The sequence below is a fragment of the Fukomys damarensis genome, unplaced genomic scaffold (assembly GCF_012274545.1).
Source record: "Fukomys damarensis isolate Sample0158 unplaced genomic scaffold, DMR_v1.0_HiC HiC_scaffold_37, whole genome shotgun sequence".
Lineage (NCBI taxonomy): Eukaryota > Metazoa > Chordata > Mammalia > Rodentia > Bathyergidae > Fukomys > Fukomys damarensis.
Window position 1 is genome coordinate 62801791 of NW_022900949.1, and position 6061 is coordinate 62807851.

Consider the following 6061-nt stretch of genomic DNA (forward strand, 5'->3'; position numbering starts at 1 on the left):
ACCGTCAAGCACTTGCAGCTGCGTGGAGGAGCAGGCGGGTCCCTTTAAGGAGCTCCTCGCCTTTGTGTGCGACGGAAGGCGAGGATCACTTTCACCACACTCCTGCTCTAACAAATCAAAAAGCCGTTCTGCCCAGGCAGACCGAATCCAGCGGCAGCACAACAGTTGGGACTCCGGGGAGGCCAACTGGGGTGCTTCTGCCAGGAACCTGCCAGTGCTCTGACACGCGAATACTCTGTGACTGCCTTGCTGAAACACTGCTTGAAATCCCTGCTGTTAGCCTTGTCAAGGTTCATTTGCCCTCTGAACGTTATTTCTTAAGCTGAGAAGTTTGAGGTTCCCCCCCCCAAAAAAAACCCACAGTGCAGACTTTTTGGAGTTAAGTCTTTTAAATTAGAAAACCTGTTCTGAAACCCAGGGGTGCCTCGGGATAGCAGCAGGTGGCAATACCGCCCAGCAAGGTCCAGAGACTGGCAGGAGGCGCGCGCGTGCGCGCGCACACACACACACACGCACGCACACGCACACGCACACACACACACGCACACACACACACCTGCTGACCATCTGTGGCGAGCTGGTGAGGAAAGACCAGTGCAGGGATCTGCAGCAAGACCTCCCTGAGGGCTCAAAACTCCCACCAGGCAGGAAATCAGTCTGGTTCAGGGTCAGAGGTAAAGTAACTGCCAGTGAAGGTGGCCATGCCGAACTGAGCACACAGTGGTAGATAATTTACTTCTCCTTTTGAAACGCACAGAAATCAACCCTATCTCATGGGTAGATTTATTTACACTAAAATTATGGCTCCTACAAAATCAGCTTTCTAAATGTGATTCCCAAAAGACAATGCTGTCCACCAAAAGAGACAGCACTGAAACGAACAATATTTGTGAAAACCATTTCTGCAGAGGCAACAGAGACCCATATGGAGGAGGCAAAGGGAAGCACTGTATCCCTCCTCCAGGGCAGCCGATCTGGGTGCGAAGGACAAAGCATTCAGTCTTAAGGAGGCCAAGTGACAGTGTTGGAAGGCACATTTGCAAATGTCCAAATGAGCGCCCTGGACAGTAAGCTCACCAGAGTGACACAGGGGAGGGATTACAGAAGGCTGGAGGAAGTTCTTCCCTTTGATCCACTCCCTCACTTCCACCGAGGCCCCAACAGGCACCTGTCTCTGCTTGTTGCTGGGGCACAGGCATGGCCAAGACTGGCTGGGCCCTGAAGGAGCTCGGGGAGAACCAGGCTACCGCTCTAGTGGGGTGCACGGGACATGAAGGATGAGTTCATTGGTCATCAGTCATCTCACAGGCTACAGAGGGAGGCCGTCATCCTCAATCTTGGAAAGGACATACGCGATGTGGCTTTGATGATTGATTTAAATTTTTTTTATCTGACCACTTCTTCCCAACAAATACAGTTATAAGAATGAAATTTACAAGTAGAATATACGCCTGAGTTCAGTCGTATTCCCAGACATAAATATAACATATTGGAACCTATAGTTAAGATTTAAACCCCATTATAGAATCTCATTCTTTGCCCTACATTTTCTTCCCACTCTTCACTTAAAAAAATAATTCCATTGGCTAATGCTCAATAATTGGGAAGTAACTTTAGGATGAGTGAGGGTGGCAGAAACAAATGATCTGAAAACCCCTCGTCTGTACCCTTGGCTCCCAAGAGCAACAATGGAAGTGGATCTCTATTCCCTGGAATAGACAACAGAGGGCAGAGAGGAAGTATAGCATGGGAACCTTTATTTTTGCACACTAAGCCGGCTCATCAGAGATGATCAATGTGAATCAGGAAAGGAGTCAAAATGAGAATAGGAAGAAGTGGGAGGAATCAGAAGGAACAGCTCAGAAAAGGGAAGAAAAACGAGGCAGGCTGGGAAGCAAGACAGAGTGAGGTGACAACATCCGGGCAGAGGGGTCAGGAGCCAGCAGCCTCCGCATGGGCACCGGCTGAGATGGAAGAAACATGTGGTTTTCAGATTTGCCAGAGAATTAGCAGAGAAATGGAGGAACACACACCCAAGACCAGAAGAGGGAATAAAGAGGTTATCAGAATAAAACATGAAAGGCACAGAGCCTCTGAGTCACCTGAGTCCCCCACAGGACCACGCAGCGTGCATGGGACATAGTGGGCCTTCGCTTTATGAATAATCAAGAGATGGAGATTTGGAAACAAAGGGTAAAAGCGGGAGAGAAGAAGGAATGAAGCTGGGTGGGGAGAGGCCACACTCGTGGGTAAACTTGATTGCTTAAAAACAAAAATCAGGGCCGGGGATTTAGCTCAGTGGTGCCTCCGCCTGCCTCACAAGAGCAAGGACCTGAGTTCAAACCCCAGTATCCCCTCCCCCCAAAACAGAGAAAATCCTGTGCATTCTACTTTAAGCAAAACCGCTTACTTCAAAGGACTGAATAACTGTCCCACATTCATGTCTGCACCTCCTGTGTGTAGACAAGTGTCCTAGCCATCAAGACATACCTCAAAGAGCATCAAAGGACTGAGGCCAGAGCACCCTGACAGAGCAAGTCTTTTTCTTGCTGCCTGCAGTGCTCCTCTTCAGCTCTGATCCATGTGGGCATTCTGACAGGCAGCCAGCAGCTCCGTGGCTTCCCTGAGCCATGTTCACCTTTCCCACCATGAATGGATCAGACTCAGGAGCCTGAAAATTGGCTAACATTTGGCTATGAGAATGCTCATTCCTGATGAGTTTGCACTAACAGGCCACCTGCTAATTAAGCAGGGAAATGAAACTTGAAATATGTACCCTTTGTTGTCACACAATAGGATCTGGAGGAGTGCTCAATGTTATTTCAGGTTTTCATAAGACTCACACATATGCAGAGACATGTACATGTAGATACGGATATGTGTATGGACCGGACTGTGTTCCTCCAAATGAATGTGCTAAGGCCCTAACTCCCCAGTATCTTCGGAAGGTGACTATATTGGGAACTAAGACCTTTAAAGAAGTGATTGAGATAAAAATGAAGTCCTAACCTAATATCAGAAGTGACTCCTGCCCCAACAAGCTAATCCAGAGACAGGTATAGTTTGTTTTTGTTTTCATTTTTATGTTATTAGTCCTAAGAAAATGCTGGAGTTCACTAAAGAAGATGCTTATCAAAATCATGATTAGATTATGATAACTATTATCTCGATACATTCTAAATCTGATATTACAAATGCACCCCCAAAGACTGCAAATACAAACCCGTGCATTCTTCTCCATAAAGTTGGAACAACTTTATATCGTGACTCTTGACAGAAGTAGTGGTTTTCAAGCACTTTTAGATTTCCCTTGTGTTTAGTAATCTCCTTATTCTACTGTTTTGCCTTTGAAGGGTGTTTTCATATTGCTCTGCCAGAAATCAGCATTCTCAGAGGATCATGAGCGGGCAGAGTCCTACATCGTCAGACCGAGCCCTAGATTCCACATGCAGCTCTGGCCTTTCAGCTGTAAGCTCAGCAAGTCCCCAGAGCTCTCAAAGTCTCTTTTCTCTCAGGGGAATACAATACATTTCTAAGAGTCTTCCCTTATCCAGTAGATGTCATGAAACTTACAAGGAGTCATCAAAATATACAGCGAATGAGAAAATTTATTACAGTGAAAGGCACATTGTGGTTAATTTCCCTCAAAATACTCACTTATGCCATCATTCTTGCCACTGTGGGAAATGGTTCTGGAAGTCCGCTTTTGGGAATGCCTTCACAAGGAACGACAACAACAAATAGGATGGACGCTGCTGCGAAGTGCCAGTCAGTGGCAACACAGGCTCATGAAAGCATTACAGGGTGTGCTCGTCCACCGTATTCACCAGATCTGGCACGAAGTGACTTCTGACTCTTCTGCAAAGTCAAAATGACGGGGAGAGGTAAATGTTCTGAATTGATTGAGGACATCGAGGCAGCCATGACAGCCTAACTAAAGATACTCCTGAAGGAGGACTTCCTGAATTACTTCAGACAATGGCAGGAATGATTGAATAAGGGTGTTTGAAGCAAAACAGAGTACTTTGAGGGGGATTGGTAGTAATGTGACTTTTACTATAATAATCGAAACATTTTTAGCATTTCCATATTTTTTGATCATGCCTCACATTTTAAAGAAGTATGGAAGTTACAACACTGCACAGAGCAAAATGATCACTTACTCTTCACATTTTCACTTGTCGCTGGTTTCCATTCATTACTCGATATTTCAGGTCTTTGGATTTATGTCAGCCACACTGGGTCACAGTGACAGTGCTGTTTAAGAACAGATCACAGCATATAAAACCTGAACCCCAGTGTCTTTTTCTCCTCATGCTCAGCTTCGCAACTTCCTGGCATCTTAGGTGACTTTGGGGCAGATTCGGTTGGAGGAGAGACAGCGTCCTCTGCCTCTTTCTTTACTGTGGCCATTGAGCAGGATGGGAACCTTCCTGAGCCCCTGCATCCTCACAGACAACATGGTGTAAGAGAGTGGCTCTCCACAGAAGAGGCTATCGCTATGAGCTCAGTCTACAGATGAGGAAACTTGACTGCAACAAAGGCAGAGCTAGAACTTAACAAGGGAGCCCACCTCTAGGACTTGGTTCTTAATCCCTGTGCATGTAGCCGTTCACTGGAAGATTCGTGAGAAGGGCTTCAAATGGCGGCATTTTATAAATACAGCTTAAAAAGAAGTCTTATTCTTATTATGAGTGATAGAAATTCAATGTAGAAAGTCTACAAATTTCACAACAATTATATCATACATGGTTTGTAGCTTTGAGTATGTATATATCTTTTACCAATCTTTTAATACTTCATAGTTCTTTAGTCCTACTGCTCAAAAAAAATCCCAATTACCTAGCAAATTTCTGAAAATTCAATTTCTTATTATTAAAGTCAAAAGCATTTTTTAGTAAGTCCTCTTAGGACTTATGATTTGTATTCCATTTGGAAACCACAGCCAGCAGGGGCCAGGAAACATTCAATTATGCAGCCAGGCAAAACCGGATTTATCTAAAACAGAAAAGAATCTGCTAATATTGGAAGAATTTTAAACATGTAAGTATACAGATGGTAAGCCACTTTATGTGCCTATCATTTGTGATTAAAAGAACTGTTAGGGTGAGAGTATGCTATTTATCAGAAACTTAAAATGTTGCTTTGAAGAGTAATTTATTATATTCTGATAAACTGAAGCCATAAAAATTAACAAGGGGTCACATTGACATAGGCACAAGTTTTTGGAATTGCAGAGGAAATAAAATTGAAAAGACAAATTGGAAATCCTGAAGGCTGTGCTGAATAGAAGAAATTTTCAGGTTTCTATGCCCTTACCCCTCTGGAAGAATAAGTCCACCAGGAAACCTGGAGGACACACAACACAAAAGTTTTCACTCACCAGACTCACATCCAGAACCAAAATTCAGTTAATCAAAGGCTACACAAACTTTTTAATAGACATTTAAGCTGTATCAACTGCCACCAATAAATATTTCCTAAATTTGAAAATTCAGACATATCAGAAACATCCATAGGCCTCCAATATTTATCCATCACTTTTTACATTCAAAGCAAGGTGCCACTGCATTCTAGAAAATAGGCATGGAAAAATAAGAACTTCACAATTCAGCTGATTGTATCCAGGTCTCTTCATGGCAGGTGATTTTTCATAAATTTTTCTGGAACATATAGCTGAAAGAAAACAGGGGTCATGGTTTGCTTGGTTTTTATAAGCATTACTTATCTTTCTAATTACTAGCCATTATTATAATTTCTGTCACTGTGTTATATTAGGATAAGAGGATTGGAAGTATTAGCCATGCCTTTGAATAAAAGATTTTCTTAGAATTAAATCACAGAGAATTGTTTTCAAAGATAATTAAAATCATGTTATTTCAACCAATCTAAGATGAAAGCAACCACAAGATAAACCATTATTTCATGTATTAACAGCATTCTTAGAATTGTGGCCAGTTAATTATTCAGCAATGCTTTCTTTCTTTTTTTTTTCAGCTTTAATTGAGTTTATTGGTACATTTTAGGGATACAGTACAGTTACATTCCTTGGGGATCTTGT

General features: G+C 43.0%; 1 protein-coding gene across 1 annotated transcript in view; it reads right to left on the bottom strand.

Moving 5' to 3' along the window:
• Positions 1-6061, bottom strand: part of Kcnab1 (potassium voltage-gated channel subfamily A member regulatory beta subunit 1) — a 394129-nt gene that overhangs the window by 251535 nt on the left and 136533 nt on the right. The gene's annotated exons all lie outside the window — the stretch shown is intronic.